At 30.0% G+C, this 17,302-nt stretch overlaps 1 protein-coding gene across 1 annotated transcript in view; it reads left to right on the top strand.

The window, feature by feature from the left end:
* The first annotated feature begins 8,713 nt into the window (after positions 1 to 8,713).
* Positions 8,714 to 17,302, top strand: part of LOC113395929 (tetratricopeptide repeat protein 39B-like) — a 34,626-nt gene continuing 26,037 nt past the window's right edge. The window contains exon 1 of the mRNA XM_064220312.1: positions 8,714 to 8,837. The gene's annotated coding sequence lies outside the window, so the exon portion shown is untranslated. The remainder of the gene's footprint in view (positions 8,838 to 17,302) is intronic.

Below are 17,302 nucleotides of genomic sequence, written 5' to 3'. Positions count from 1 at the left end.
TAGAATATAATATAATTGGGTAGCCTTTAAGTGTAAAATTTCATCTATAATAATGTGTTTTCGCAAATACTTATCTTGTAACCTGTATATATTTGGTGCATCTATTCGGTACGGTTTTTTTTTATAGAAATTATATAATAACTAACTGTGTACCCGATGTAAAATCGGAAACATTGAAGCAACTTGATTTAAACAGTTATAAAAATAAATCTCAACAATTAGATCATCGATTTAAACATGGTGTCTTAACTTTTGCAATAAAAATATATTTATTTAATATTAATACTTTAGCCTAAATATCAAAGTCAACGTTTTTTGTATTTGTTAAAGTTGTCGAATATCCAAACGTCAACGTATTTACTTTATCATGTTCATCTCTTAATCCTCTCTTCTCTTACCTTACATTTACTATCTTAGGTAGATAACGATATTTTTTAAAATACTTTAATAAATATATTTTACTTAAAGAAGTAGCATAAATACTGATATTTATATTTCTGCCATTAAAAAATAGCATTTCCATGCTTAATTTCATGCCCAATCGGCAATTAAATCCTCTTCAAGGATGCATTATAGAAACTCGGTAACATTTTTTTTAAACTTATAAGTTAAACCGAAATGACCGATTCCCTTTTTTCAAAGATAGAAAAAAGGAACTTTTATACAAATTTTGATATCCTTTTTTTATAATCCTTTAAACCTCCTCAGATGTTTAATTTTTTTTTAATTCTCACCTCCGTTTTATGTGCAAGTTCCATCTTGTTAGACTAAATAGTTTTTTAGTAGATTATACGTTGATTTCCTTTTCTTAAGATTTAGTTAAAATCAGTTAAACAATTTCAATTGTCAAATAAAGTAAAACCTTATGATACGAGTTGAAAAAAGAACAAACTGCCTCTAACTGATCTTTAAGATAATTTTAAAAATGGAAATAAACTTTAAGTGGGGTTTCTAGAAAATATGATTTCCTATGAAGTACGCTTGTACTTACTCCTTGCACCGTTTATAATATATTTTATCAAGATCGAGACGAGATCTTCCATTTACATTTAAGTACCACGTTCAAATATAAATACCTATAGGCAATTATTTATACAACTATGCTGTCCATTTCGATTTCGTACGGTTGAAAATAATCTTTTTATGGTTCCGTATCCAAAAGGTAAAAACAAGACCCTATTACTAAGACTTCGCTTTCTGTCTTTCCGTCCGTCTGTCCGTCCGTCTTTCTGTCACCAGGTTATATCTCAAGAACCACTATAACTAGACAGTTGAAACATTCACAAATGATGTATTTCTGTTGCTATTATAACAACAAATACTAAATAAATAATAAGGGCTCCCATACAAAAAAAAAATTCTGCCTATTTTTGCTCGATTTCAATAAATAGAAACACTTGAAACAATCACAAAATACTTAATTGTACATTTACTTGTATAATAAATAATAAAATAAAAAAAATAAACAATAATAATAATGCCGACTCGCACTTGGCTCGTTTTATTTTTCTTCTTGGTCTATATTAAAAATCCACGAACCCGATCGTAGCGTCACGGGTTTAAAATTAACGATCTAGAGATCTACACAAACACATACAATAAATTCATTACAATCGATCAAGCCGTTTTGGTGTAGTTGAGTGACATATTAGTACGTAATAAGTAGAATCCGTTTACAAAGACGGCAAAGGGACCGGTGATATCACGGCGTACTAAACGAACTAGCAATTTAAATTTTTATTAATGTTTACATAGAAAGTAAACATTTAAATCAAAATATTTGTTTACTTCACATAACTAAAAATGAAAAGAAAAGTAATAACAATTAAAATAATCAGCATACGTAGTTTCACATAAATTTACATATGTACTTAAATATAGAATATTGTTTTTGGTTTTTACTAAATTAAAAAGTTCGGATTGTATTATGCAAGCCAGACCTCATATTTTTCATAGCGACACATTCAGCACTTGTGCAGATGTAGAGCAGAAACACTCGGAGTGGTACAATTTTTTTCGAGGCCGTCGTCGTTATTATCGTCGCTATCTTGGCTGTTGACGATAACATTTTGTAGAATATTTTCGTCAGTCGGGTCTTCACACGTTGAGAGATCATGAGCAACAGCAGAATATTGTTCAAGTTCTTCATCTCTTATGGACAGTCCTTTATTCAGAGCTCTTGACAAGCATCATCATCATCAACATCGTTGTCATTTTCGTTCTTTGTTGCCGGACAATTTTAAATGAAATTCGGTCGTTAAAAGCGGTCGCTCGGTGTAAGCTTAGTCGTAATAAACGGATATATTTTCATAGTGACTCTTATTAAAACCAAACATGCATGTTCTTACGTCGCTAAAAACGGTCGATTGTTATATCCGAAGTCGTACTAAACGGACTACACTGTAATTACATTTTCATTATTTTCTTTAAATATTTGTAGTAAATTCAAGTGTTAACTTAAGTAGTTATAATTAAATTTATTCCCAATTAGTTGTTTTAATTAAGTTTGGTAAATCGGTGAAAACGACTACAAAACATTTTTTTTTTTTAAATATTACATAATTGATATATTTTATTACATAAAAAATACCATAGATACAATTGTTGAAAATTATTTGATACCTGCAATTGAATATAAACTGAAAGTATGTGTGGATGAAGTAAGTGTTCCCCAACTGAAGACACGGTTAGGTCGACGGCTAATTATATAGCCAACTATAAATCTGTGGAATATACATAATGTTGTTGTATATCGTAAGGCAACTATGTCCTGACCTAATTTAATTGAACATCCCGAAGGTAGACCTGAGCTCCGAGATTATAAATAACCCAAGCGACAACCTAATTATGAATTAAAATTCAACCAAATATTGATCATAAACATGAGCTTTGATTTGTGAAGTTATTAAAAATTAGGATTGCAATCCTCAAAAATACAGTTGAGACACAACATTTTAAACGTCGATGATTTATGCTTTTAAGTATTATTATTAATAAAAAAATGCTTAAGACTAAAATATCGAAATGACTCATCATATTCGATCGTCGAAATCATCATCATCATCATCGAAATTCTCATAATATTAAATAGAAGAAGTAAAATATGAATGAAATGAGTTCTACTGGAAAAATATATAAAAGATAACGTTAGGGTTGGGTGCGAGGCTAACTATTAAGCACATAAGAAATATCAATGAGGTGAGGTGAAAATGAAAAATTTCAATCAATCTCTATCAAATGTGATCTATTTTTATTAAAATACTTTTATACTTTAAAATAATTACGAAGGTAAAATCTAAATAATTAACATTTTTAACAATTTTTTTCTAAGAGGAGATGGTCATGATCGTTTCATCAGATAAAATGAAATTATCAGATAAACAACAACGTAATCAATCGATAACATGGGTGTCATAGGTATTTTCTTTACTAAAAATAGAAAATAAAGCTAATTTTCCATCTAGAAAAAATTAATATTTTTTCTTTTTATGTTTGTTCTTCAATCTAAATTTTATATAAGTATATAATTTCACCCGTGTGAAGCCGGGAAAGGTCAAATCAATAAATAAAACAAAACTATATACTAACTTTCGATCTTCAGAATCTACTACTATATAATCTATTTTAATATATTGGGAATGTCTAAGTAAAATAATACATCATAAAAGTATATTATAAATATTATCTTTATTTGAAAATGTAAATTGCACAAATATTTATTATCCTTATATGCCTCTTACTTCTTAGTAATATTTTTAACAGTTAATAATATTCTAGGAAACAGGTAATCTACATATTGAGGTCAGGGTAGGGAGGAATGGCCGATCACTTAATTGTGTTATACTTACCTGGAGTACGTCATATTTTACATAATCATGAACAAAATATTATAATTTAAAAACAGACATTAAATATTGAATATATTTTATATCGTACACGTTCTAAAACTATATGGACTCGTATACGGGGGACTGAAATGAGAATATAAATTCCATATCGACAATCTAAATAGTTTGCTTTTGTATGCATTTACAATACCCGTGTAGCTCGAAGTGCACATTTGAAATCACTTTTGAGATATTAAATTCTCAATTTCAGAATGTTTATTAACAACGTTTAACGTGCAAGCTATTTAAAATAAGTAATATATGTTGTACATAAATATGGTCATGATTTGACTATATTTATTAAAATGTGAGATAATCAGCAAGGCGGGTAGACAAATAAATTGTAAATGTAAGAAGCTTTTAAAAGCACTGTGTGAATAGATTAGCTCTCAGTTCGTTTGGGGGGGGCTTTAATGGCGAAAGTAATTTAAGCTAAGATTATTGTACTGATTACAATGTTCATTGTATTATTAAGTTAAAATGTATTAATGTTTAAATGTGATTTGTAAAATAAATATATTGTATGATATGTGTTCTATTTTTATTTTAATATAAAAATAATAGTAAAGCGTTAACAAACGTAAGGTGAAAGCCGATTTTTGTCCCAGTAATTATGGGACGATGATGCTCATAAAAAATCGGTTATAGTATAATTTTGAAAAGCTGCAGCCGTAGATGTGCAGTAAATTAAAGAGGATTCTTGATTGAAATTTACTAAATTATTATGATTTAACAAAGAATTAATTTTACAGCGCGCAAAAAAGTTATTAGACGGTTAGAGAGCGGTACTACGGCGGTATAATAAAAAAAATGAAAAACGTAAGCAAAATTGTTTTCGACAAACTGCAATTCTAACTAATGTATACTATTCAATATTAAAATTTTCATTTAAAAGAGGTGAAATCATTTTGTCGCCAAATGTATATGAGTGACTTGCAGTTTACGAAGAAATTAAATCAAACAAAACCTGTCTCAGGTTTCGAAATTCCTAAAAAATCTTTTGACGCGAAATTTCGCGGGAGACCCACTAGTATGTACTTAACTCGCTATCCTTACCTGTAGGTAAGGATAGCGAGTATATATATAATACTATGTATAGTACCTACTAGAAATTGCATTAGTATATTTACTACTAAAACGTATGCGTCACGTTATTTAATTACGTTTAAAATTTTACGTCAATCGGACCTATAGTTTGAAAGAAATACATTCATACATCATCTTAATAAATATATATATTTATATTAATATGATATCTTCGATTTATATAATGTCATAGTGACAAATGTTATCATTATAAGTCCATATAAAAACGGATAGCCGAATGAACGACGAACAGAGGAGGACTATGAATTCAGTCATCGTTTTCGTCCACTAATTGACATCGTGATGCATGAGCGTGATATTCCAGACGTTTAGTCTGCAGGCGGTTTATTGTACTCAATTAGCAAATATAATGCGATATCGTATCTATTTTTACATGTATCACAATTATTTGAAACAGTAACGTACCTACATACGTTAGCCAATGTTTTGTTTATCATAGTTAAATATTATAGTTTGGTTCAATAATATTGTAATTTATCCGTTCTTGTGCCCAAAAATGTTTTAACGATTTCCACTCAACTTTTCTATCACTAACACCATTCCATTTTTAAGGATTCTCTCTACCTAAATGTTTTCATTTCAGTTAAATATATTTATAATGAAAACTTAGATTATGCTTTGATTTTAAATTTAAAAAAATGTTGATTTCATAGAATCTGGATACTTATTTTAACATTAATAAGATAATTTGATAAAGATTGACAAAAATTAAAAATATATATATATCGTTTTCTTTTACTGACCGTACTTACAATTTATCTAAAATTAATGATCCGCCTCCAGAGAGCGCTAGCCTAGCTGATAAATCTTAAATTACAACTCGGTATATATTATAGTTACTGTATGAATTAACAAAATGCAGTAGTTTAATTAAAAAAAACTTTCTGATTTTTATAGACTTTTCTGTACTATTGTTAAGATACGTTACTACACTATGTTTAATGTAGTGGAGAGATTATTTTATTAACTACCAACTGGCAGTTATATTAGATACTTTATATTTCTGCATATTGTTACTCGTACGTTTTAGGTAAGTGCGAGTATTTTTGTGTAACTAACTATATTCGTGAACGTTCGTTTTGAGGTGAGAGCAAATTGAAAAGTGAATATGTTAATTTAATTAGGGAGTAGATTGTCGTTCGACGTCGGTGAAAAAACTTTATCAATTAAATTATAACTTATACATATATGTGTCACAGTAAAATTGTAAATACCGTCAGATTAGATTATAATCTATCTCGCGAGATTGTGACCTGTCGAAAAATAGTAATTCGTAACATACTGGTTTCAATTTAACGCATTATTTTATAGATTATAATCTATTGAAGTGCATAATTTCTGTGAAATTATAAACACTAATCTAACCTAACCGAAATATCATAAACTATCGACTTTTTTAGTTTACCAGTTACAATCTCGCGAGATAGATTACAATCTAACGGTATATACAATTCTACTTATATACCATAACACCATTTAGTTTTTGTAACCACTTTTTAATATTTATCAAAATATATCTTATTTATATAATGTATTTAAAGAAACTTGCTGCTATTTTTTCAATTTTTATGGTATGAACTGTAAGATGTATCAGACCGGATACAGGTGGCCGTCTATGCACATTCCGGGCCCCATGGCATACGAGAATATAATACGCTGTTGGAATGTAAAAATCTGATTAAGTATGTGTCGAAATCGCGTACTGAAGGTTCCCAAACTTTATGATGGCATGTGTTATCGATATAGGTTACAATTTGCAAAAGTATATTACTTCAAGATATGGAAGAGACTATTTACACATTTATGATAAGCAAGGGGGATACGCTGCCAAAGTATAATATTTCAACGTGAATCTATTACATTACAACTATTGTGTTTTATTATTAACTAGCGACCCGCCCCGGCTTCGCACGTGTGCAATGCTGGTACTAATGAATGTGTACTATTGTACACACTGTAGTACATTATTTTCATCTATCTCGTAGGGTTCAGCCAGCGTTTACAATGTAAGCGCAAAAAAGTGTTTATTTACGACATCACATTAGAAACCTCTAAAATAATCGGCTTCTATACTATGTATGTGTTATACATATAATCCTTCCTCTTGAATCACTATCTATTAAAAATAAACCGCATTAAAATCCGTTGCGTAGTATTAAAGATCTAAGCATACACAGGGATAGACTGCGGGAAGTGGCTTTGTTTTATACTATGTAATGATATATAACAATAAAAGCATATGGATTTTAATCCTTTAACTTGTTATTTCGATTGTGGCCAATTAATGATCTCATTGATTTATTATTTCTAATAATTATTTAATCTATACGAGATAAATAAAAAGTAATATAAAAATAAAAAAGCAAAGTAAACTTATAAAAAGTTATCTTGACATAATCACCTCTTAATGTAAACCAAAAATGTTAGTTTATGTTTTTATAAAAATATTGATCATTTTTATCAATAATATAGCTTTATTAAAATATAAAGGGAAATTTTAATAACAAACCAAAAAACATATATATTTAATGAGTTGTGATTTTAATGACATTTTGTAGAATAATGAATTTTTACTAAATTACCGAAGTCTCGGATAGTTTAATTACTAAAATTATGGCATTAGCCTAAATCAATTAAAAAACAAATTTGTAGGTATTTACCCACAACCTCGCTTTCACCGCAGAATCTCTTGAATGTATAATCGATGTTTATTTACTTTATATCGACGAAAAATATTCCATGGTTTCACCCACTAATACTGCATCCACTAATGAGCATACTGTATTGTAATTATTTGAATTTTACATTGAAAACTTCGGGTTCAAATCCCAACAAGTAAAATTTTATAATTTATCTCCTGCTCTGTGGTGTAAAACATCGTAAGTATACTTACACGTATAAGATAAAAAATTGCCACCTGTGTATCCACCAACCCGCTTTAGAACAGCGTTGTGGAAAAGTGTCCAGAACTTCTTAAAAGAAGAGCCCAGCAGAGGGATATTATATGTTGATAATTTTGTTGTTTTAAAAAAAAAAGACAATCGAAAATAATGCTGACCTTACCAAAGCATATTAATACATACATTACAATTTTACACAATAAAGAATATACTGATTAAAAATGACGAAGCTTATACTCAGAATAAATTCCGGGAAGATGTATAAAAGGCGGCTTTATCGCTAAGACCGCGATTACTTAAATGAAAACTTACTGAAAACGTAGAACGAAAGCGGTACATGACTTATACTCATAATTCCATAAATATATACATATAACATAAATACAAATTTATAGTTAAAACTTTATAACAATTAATACATTATTTTTAATTAGAAAACGAATACATAAAAATAAAATGAAATAAATGAGAACATAAATCTTTTTAATATTTCCTTACTATAACTATATTATAATAATTAATATGTAGACAAGATGTAGAACATATGTCACGTAAATGGGAGTAGTGAACGACGGCAAAGAGAGGATATAACAACATACACATGTCATGGCATACGAATAGCTCTTACTCGTAAGATGCGCCATATATTATTTTTAACATCAAAAACAAGTATCAATAATACAATTGATCGCTTAAATATTGACTCGTATCTTTACAGATAACAATTAGCTATACTATACCATAGATAATAATATCAAGATATATTCTTTAGTTATATCTAACATACAAAATGCACATAGAGTTGCCATTTAAAGAAATGTCACTGTCAGTGCGAACTGCCAAGAGATCTTACTGCTAGTAAGCGCGGGCGCGGCGTTTTCCTACGGTCGGCTTATGAGCCTCAAGTAGCGTAGTTGTGTACGTGTGACCTTCGATTAACTAGGTAAGTGGATAAATATATTGTTTTTAAATGTACTCTTCGTCCTCACTGCTCACATATCATATTTTTCAAAATCCAATGATATTATTGGTATAATCTTAAATACATTTCTAGACTGCGTATGTACTGTGTTTTAATAATTAGATTTATACTTAAAATAGCAGATAACAAGATGAGACGATTAAGTAGGCATATTATGTATGTGGTTTTAAATTGTACTAAACATTTTTTTTTATTATTAATTATTAAACCGATTATTTAATGAGGTCGTTGTATTTTTGGTGATGAATGATGAATCTTATTTATAGTACATACAAGTAGGTAAGTTGCTCAATTCAATCCTTTCTCGAATGTCCTGATTGCGTAAAGAGCTGATGCGATAAGGATATTTATCCTACAGCGAACTGTTCTTAAACAACTTGCCACAAAACAAGTTTTATATTTAAATATAACTAATGTGATATTTATAAGCTAAAATGAAATAAATTAATACATAAGTACCTATCTGTTGACTAAAAAGTTGAAATATGCTAAGCGAAAACCTTTAATTTGATTACTTGTTCGAATGGCGTTTGCCCAATTGTGGGCTCTTAGATTTTTTACTCTAAATGATAAGAATAAAGTGCTGAAAACATTAGATTGCTGATTTTCCGCTGTGTGTGTAACATGAACCAAAGGGATTAGTTGTAGTCGCGATCGATAAGCAATGTCAGAGATTCTATATTTAATTATACACTTACAATAAACAACCCTGTTCTTTTAAATCCGGAATGTTTGTTGTTCAATGCATATAATTCACTAGTATCCACCCTCGGCTGCTTCTGCGTTTTGAGGGGAAGTTTTAGGTATTTTCTGCACCCCTGCTATCGTGTGTGTGTGTTCTAAATATTATAATGATCGGCTGAGAAGTTAATGCGTGAAAGCGTAACAAATAAACAAACTCACTTTCGCATATATTCTATTAATTATGGTTATAAATTTTAGAAAACATTTTTCTTCGACACCCAGGAAATAAGTATACCAAAAAAAAATCAATTGGTTAGAAATTCTATGGTAGTATTCTATGACCACTCACCATCAGGTGGCCCATTTGACCGTACGTTTTCGAAATTATGAACAAGAGTCTTTATTAACAATTATTAATGTATTAATTATAGATTGCGATAAACGTAATTTTTTTCTGTACTAGCGTCAATAAATAATTTTTCATTCAATCAATCATTTGTTTAAATTAAAAATTCGACGTAAATACTCATAATTTTTTTCATTTAATACATTTAATTTAATAAGCTTAATCGTAAGTTTCGACTAAAACAAATACTCTTCGACTAACGTAATATTGTTCCATTGAACATCACAAGATCGATAAGATGGTATGAGGTACTAATATTGGTTTACAGTGCAAAATGCCTTACAAAATGTTTAAAGAACTCTCTTCATATGAAGACTTACATAAACGACTGCTATAAGGATTTCCGAATAGTTGAATAACAATAGACTCTAATACACGCTGTTCAAAAAGCGGATCTTGTAAAGATTTCCTTAATCGAAAATATGATGTAAAACATAAGTCTTAAAGTATTATGCGTTGTTTTTATTTTTATACATGAATGAGACAACATGTGTTTAAGAGTTAATATTACGGTAGTGAAAGCGACCGGACGCGCTGTGACGAAGCACTTCTCACTTTCTCTGTAGCCGGGCGTATGCGCTCGCGCCGCGTCGCGTTCTCGTCTCGCACTACAAATCATCATCATATTATCATTTCAATAGAAATGGAGAAACTTACTATTCCAACAAATAACCGGATCTTAAATACAATCTTTAAAATTAACTATCGCTTTTTACAAAATATGTATTATAGCAATATATACAATGCTAAATATCAACACTTGCTAGTCTTAGAAAAAATATGAGTAAACTTGATTTACCAACCTTAAATATATTAAATGCATTTAAAAGATTTTTTATGAGGCTTATAGCTATGAGACAAAAAAAAACGGCGAGAATTTCAACTTTACTAGCCAGAAAAAAAGAACTTTTTCTTTTAAGGTTTGTTCTTGAATCTGAAAGTTGTATACAGACCCTTAAAATATACCCTCGTGAAACCGTGTCGGTTTACTAGTACGTAATAATAAAGGATTTTTTAATTGCAATATGTGTATCTATTACATACACGTGTGTACGGTATTTCATCCGTTATATAACTAATCCGTTAGGAATTCGAGAGTATATTTTACCGATCGTTTTCTGTCTTGTCCTACATCATATAATTTCTCCTAAGTCAATAGAAATATCGTTTGAATAAGACTTGGTTGATAAGATCGAAGAATATTTCAATGAGGTCAAAGACACGATATTACAATAGCGTAAATCAAAATACTAATACATGACGAGCTAATTAAAACTGCATTAGTTGCCACGACAACGTCTCGTATAGGGAGTCTTGTGTAAGTTTCCAGCGATTTTACTGTTCCTATTATAAGTATTGTGTTATTAAAAATTAGCTTAGAAAATTTAACTGTTTTCGTAATCAATTTATGCAAGACTTATTAAAGTGAATGCACATTCATTTTACACACTTTAAAATATTTCTTCATATTTAAGAATAAGAATATCATTAGATGTAAAATATTTAGTAGTTGTAGATATTTGTGTACAAAATGTATTAGAATTCAATTCAGAAATAGCAGAGCAATACTAAACAAAAAAAACCACAAAGGTCTATAGAGATTGAGTTACAATGGTTTAATTTGGTGAATAGCCCACACAAAGACAAATGTTTAAATAAACTAAACCAGTAAAATAATATAATAAAAAAGAAAAACAAGTTTCTTAAATAATCAATATCTTTATTTGTAATGCATAGAGACTTGAAGGTTAGGAAAGAGCCCATATGAACACTTTTGTACCGTCGTTTTACAAGATTCAAGACGAAGATCAAATTACACATAATTAGCTAGAAATTCTTATCATTAAAGTAATATTAATGAAGTTTGCTTGAATACGACAGTCATATTGCTAGGACATCGTACATATAGTCAATTTACCATTTACTAAATTTAAAAGGTTTATTAAGACTAAATTAATTAATAAATGTTATTATTCATAAAAATAATACTTTTTAGAAAAAACGCCTGGATTTAGACTCGGGTTCCATCACAGGACACTAATTATTGTAAAAAAACAGCATTGTACGCAGTTCTCGCTGGAAGCTACTTTCCGAAACAGTGGCAGTGTTTAAATATCGACGATTCTAAAACGCTTCATTGTGAAGTTTACTTGAATAAAATTGATTTGATTTGATTTGAAAGACTATCTTCATCTTCAGTACAAACTATTATCTCGAAGGGTAAACAGCGGGTCAATTCGACTTATAGCGGTAATGATACATTCCCCTTTCTATTCCGAACCAACTTCCACTATTCCTTACAAAAATTAACCACAGTTTAATTGTATCTGATTTATTAATTGGAAGAAACTATTTATTACTCCTTTTCTCTTAAAAGGTACAAGGTATTAATGCGTTAACAGCGAGTTAGTTTTTTTTATAACACACGGGAAATGGGTTATATAATATAATAATTTAAAATCAGACGGTAGGATTGCAAAACGATGTTCCATTTACTAGTCTGACGGTAAGTGATCACCGCCGAGCATAGGCATTACCATAGACCATAGGCACGGTAAGAAACAATGATTCCTTCCTGTATTATAAATGAGCCACCAAACTTATGAACTAAGATCCTTCAAACTTTTAACTTTAACTTAACTTAACTTAAACGTTTAACTTATGTTAAAAAGTCATATTATTATTAGTCATATTAAAGCCAGAATTATTTTAATATGTCTTTGTTATTCCGGAATATTTAAAAAAACATGAAGTATAGTTTATTGACTGTTTCTCGGTTATGGGAGATTGGTAATATTAGGCCTGATTGTACTGATTGTACCAAAACTACGTATATCTATTTCTTGAAGAGCTTTCTTCATATTCCTTCAATACAAATAAAAAGATATTTGCACCCCGTCAAGGGCACATTCCAGATGTCCGTCTGGAATATCAGACTTCTTTGCAGATAGACATTTAAATTTCTTATGAACACCATATATCGAAAAAAAGACAATTGTCAAACTTAAAATGTTAAACAGCGTAGTACTAAAATAGGCAGTCACACAAAGAAATATCCAAATAAAATTATAGATTAGATTCACCAAAGGCACGATACAACTCGTTTGTGGAAAAACTTAAAAAATAAATATTTAAAAAGAAAAATAAATGAACAAAAACGCAAGCAATAATGAAGTCATAGTAGCTTTGACTTAAAAGGGTAACAATATAAATATTAAAGGTAAATAAACTAACGTCATTTTTGTATATACCGTTAATTACGCAGCCGACCGCGAAACCACATCACACATTGTGTAATTACTGCTTTTCGATGTTTTGCTAATTGGATGCAATGTCTGTACAGCGGTGGTGTAGACCGTGGGGAGACCGTGCGCGCCCGGGGGACACGGTGTAATGTCATCTAACACGCCGTCGTATTTGATTTGCTGGCCGTTACCAAGTTGCATTTTAGTTTATTTTTTAAATATAATTATACTTTTAAGTTTTTTTTTCTTTACATATTTGTCCTTGATTTAAATTATCTACATATTCAGGAAAAACTAAACTTTTCAAAATGTACTTTAACAATTTTAACGAAAACAGTAGAACAGTATGTTAGGATACCCACTCATAATATAAAGCCAAATAAGCATAATACTTAGTATTGCTCTGTTTGTTTCGGTTTTAAGGGTGAGTGAGCCAGTGTGTGGCAAAAGGGATATAACATCTTAGTTCCCAAGGTTGGTGGCGCTGGCGCCTTGACGTTGTAAGAAAAGGTTAATATTTCGTAGAGCGCCAAAGTTTATTTAGTTATTATTAATCGACTGCATAGAGTCAGCTTACTGACTCTATGCAACCGAATATAATGATCGACAAAAAGCTTATCATTTGGTTTTAAAACGGGATGCCAGAGAGCATTCAAAATGCCTCTTTTGGGAGCCTTGGAAAACGATCCTCTTAGCTATTTCTTTGTTACATTGAATATTTTTAAAGCGACAAAAAAGCGCTGAATATCTTTCGCCGGTTCATCTCAGTTCAGAGTATTTTCTTTTTCGAACGGGTAGTGTATAATTTGACAAAGAATGAGCAAGTATAATACTGCTATGCTATGTTTAATAAAGAATTTTGTTTTGATTCGAAATTCATTAATCTTGCATATTCTTATGAAAGAAATCTCACATGTTCACTCGAGCAAGAAGTTCTCGAACGAGACAAACTTTAAGAAAAAGTTTTACTAAGAATTGACAACACCCTCGAAGTTAAATAAAACTTTGAAGTAAAGTTAGTTTTTACGCCTGAATAGTGAGCTGAAAGTTATCATACCTTCTAAGTGTAAATAAGTGTTTACAAAATTGATTTAAAAAAAATTATAGAATAAAACATCCGTATTATAATAGTAAATCCGTATACTTGTAAAAATAAAATTTCAGCTTTCAAGATATGGATCTATCTTAGTCGTTAAATTATAAATATAATTGACATGAATGATGATCGATTTGAATTTCGAAATAATTAATTGAATCTATTCAACCGAGTCGTGTTCGCATACTGTGTAATTAATGCACGTGTGAGGGAAGGGTGAAAAGTCGGGATAACCGATCGATCACCCCCACTGGCCATAACACATAGGCAAGTTTTCACTCCTATAATAATAGTTTCATCTACTCTTTTATGTACTAGCTTACGGTCCTCTATTAAATTGTTTTTCTGAATTAATTTTAATTTTTTTATTTCTAGCGAGTACACTATTGAAGTATTGAAAATTGTTTCACAAGACGTTACTATAATATTTTCTCCAATAACCTAAGGACCTCACCTTACCTCATAACCTCATAACTCTCTTGAGCTTCAAGTTAATGTAATATGGTTTTATTGGACTTGTCAGACTTAGCCAGTGACTCGAGTTATAATATACTACTCCACTTATTTACTTCAAATGATATTTTGTTTTTTATATAATATCGTTGTTGGAATATATTATTAAGTGATTTGAAGTTAGCTCTAAGTATTAAATATTTAAAAAAAATGGAAATATTAACCACAGTTGTACACGTGGGCACCGCGTATAGAGGCGAAAGTGAATTTAACAGTTTAAAGTTTGTAAAAGAGATATCTATTAAATCTCGTGATAGATTAGGATGGATTTTGGCACATATTATTAGACAAAGAACTATGAACTTTATTTTTATGATAAATATACCTAAGTATATTTTGATACTTTTAAGAAATTAAGAAATATATAAATAATGAGCAAAAAAGTATACATTTGTATCATATTTTATGACCAATTGTGCAATCTTGAACTCAAGATAGTAGTTGAAAAAATGAAAGATTACAAAACAGTCAAGCCCGTACAAACACAAAGCGGTTTAAAACTATCATTCACGTAAATTATTTTATTAACGTATTCATTAACAACCTACCTAATACAAATAACTCGTATAATTAGAGGAGTTGTTTTTGGTTAAAGAATCATTATTTTCGAATTAATTACATTATTTTACTCAGAATACAAACAGTTTTATTGAGCACACAAAAATAACAACAATTTTATGTAAATAAATTAATTTATAATTCTTATATAATAGCGTGGTATTCATTCATATAAGTTCGTATCATTATTCATAAAATGGACATACCTATTTTCTTGTACATTAAAAACAAAATTTTCTATATAATAAATATACGAATACCTGAACTTCAAGGGTGTCACGTCAATTGTATAAATTCAAAGCAGGTGAAATTGCGTAGCACATCTATCTACGTATATCATAATGTTATATATTTAAAGCTTCTCCGAAACGTAATGTATCTTCTGATTTATGTTTATAGGATTAGTAGTTTTTCATTTAGACATTAAGTGTCTTTTCATGTATTAAATGGAATACAGCTGAGCAATGCCCAAAAATTCACAAATGTTAGAGAAAAAACATTCGACTTGTCCTAGTCGTTTCCTAGTCGTTAATTAATAAAATAAATAAATATTTTCATGCAATAAACGACTTTATGATACTTATCTATTCTTTATTAACAAACAAAGAGTAATTAAAACTAGCTCTGTACATAAAAAAACAAAATTCAACACATTACATATTTATTATTCGGACCCACTCCAATGTATTCTACTTCCAAGCGGCGTATATCTAATAATTTGCAAAACGAAATCAACTTAACAGGTAAAACATTAGCTGATTTTATATTATATGAAATATGGTCTTTTTAAATTTGAGCTATATATTCTAATAGTTTTTTCACGAATCTTAGCTCGCGTTTTAGAGGTTCATCGTCAGATGTCAAGCATAAAAAGTATGAAGCCTATGCCCTTCGCTGTAGTTCAAGCTTGCTTTATACCACTGTGTACTGTCCTGTAACAGCCTGTAAATTTCCCATTGCTGGGCTAAGGCCTCTTCTCCCTTCGTGGATAAATTTTGTAGCATATTCCACCACGCTGCTCCAATGCGTGTTGGTGGATACACATGTGGCAGAATTTCGTTGAAATTAGTTACACGCAGGTTTCCTCACGATGTTTTCCTTCACCGCCGAGCATGAGATGAATTATAAACACAAATTAGGCACATGAAAATTTAGTGGGTCTTGCCTGGGTTTGAACCCGCAATCATCGGTTAAGATGCACGCGTTCTAACCAGTGGGCCATCTCGGCTCTACAATAGCTTTATACCAAACTTCATCTAATTCGATTCTGTAGTTTAGCCGTGAAAGAGTAACAGATAGACAGAGTTACTTTGGCATTTATAATATTAACATCGATATGTTCGATGATTCGAGATATATTTTGATCGATTGAGGGCACATTTATAATATTTATGCGTTTTTATGAAATACCTATTGAACGCTGTGTTAAGAAAATAGTTCACAAGTATAATATTTAACTTTAAAAACTAAAGATTAGAAAAACTAGAAGCATCGCATAAAATTTTTGCCAGTACAAATACTCGGAACTCAAACTGAATAAAGAGAGCTCGAAAGCGCGAGGGTTGTCCAAGTCAAGAGTTCTGTTAAAGCAATTTATAAGCTCTTTCGTAAAGTTGTCTGTTATGTTTTATATAAAATCAGCTTAAAGTGTGGAAGTCTTAGAGTGAAAGTCTTATCAGCGGAATAGGTAACTTTACAGTCTAGAGGAAAAACTGCAACGTAACATGTTTTATTACTGCAGATTAATATTATTTCATATATTTTAATTTGCGATTTGTATACTTTTAATTTAGAAAACATTAGTTTATTACAATAATATAAAAAAATGTGTGATTTTTTTAATGATTCATTTTTATTAAATAAGGAATATCTTTTGATAAGCCGCTTGGTGTCGTAACTAATGAATTATCTTATATAATGAACA

Source organism: Vanessa tameamea, chromosome Z (genome assembly GCF_037043105.1).
Source record: "Vanessa tameamea isolate UH-Manoa-2023 chromosome Z, ilVanTame1 primary haplotype, whole genome shotgun sequence".
In the NCBI taxonomy this organism is placed as follows: domain Eukaryota; kingdom Metazoa; phylum Arthropoda; class Insecta; order Lepidoptera; family Nymphalidae; genus Vanessa; species Vanessa tameamea.
Note: the sequence above shows the minus strand (reverse complement) of the source record. Positions and strands in the feature narration are given on the sequence as shown.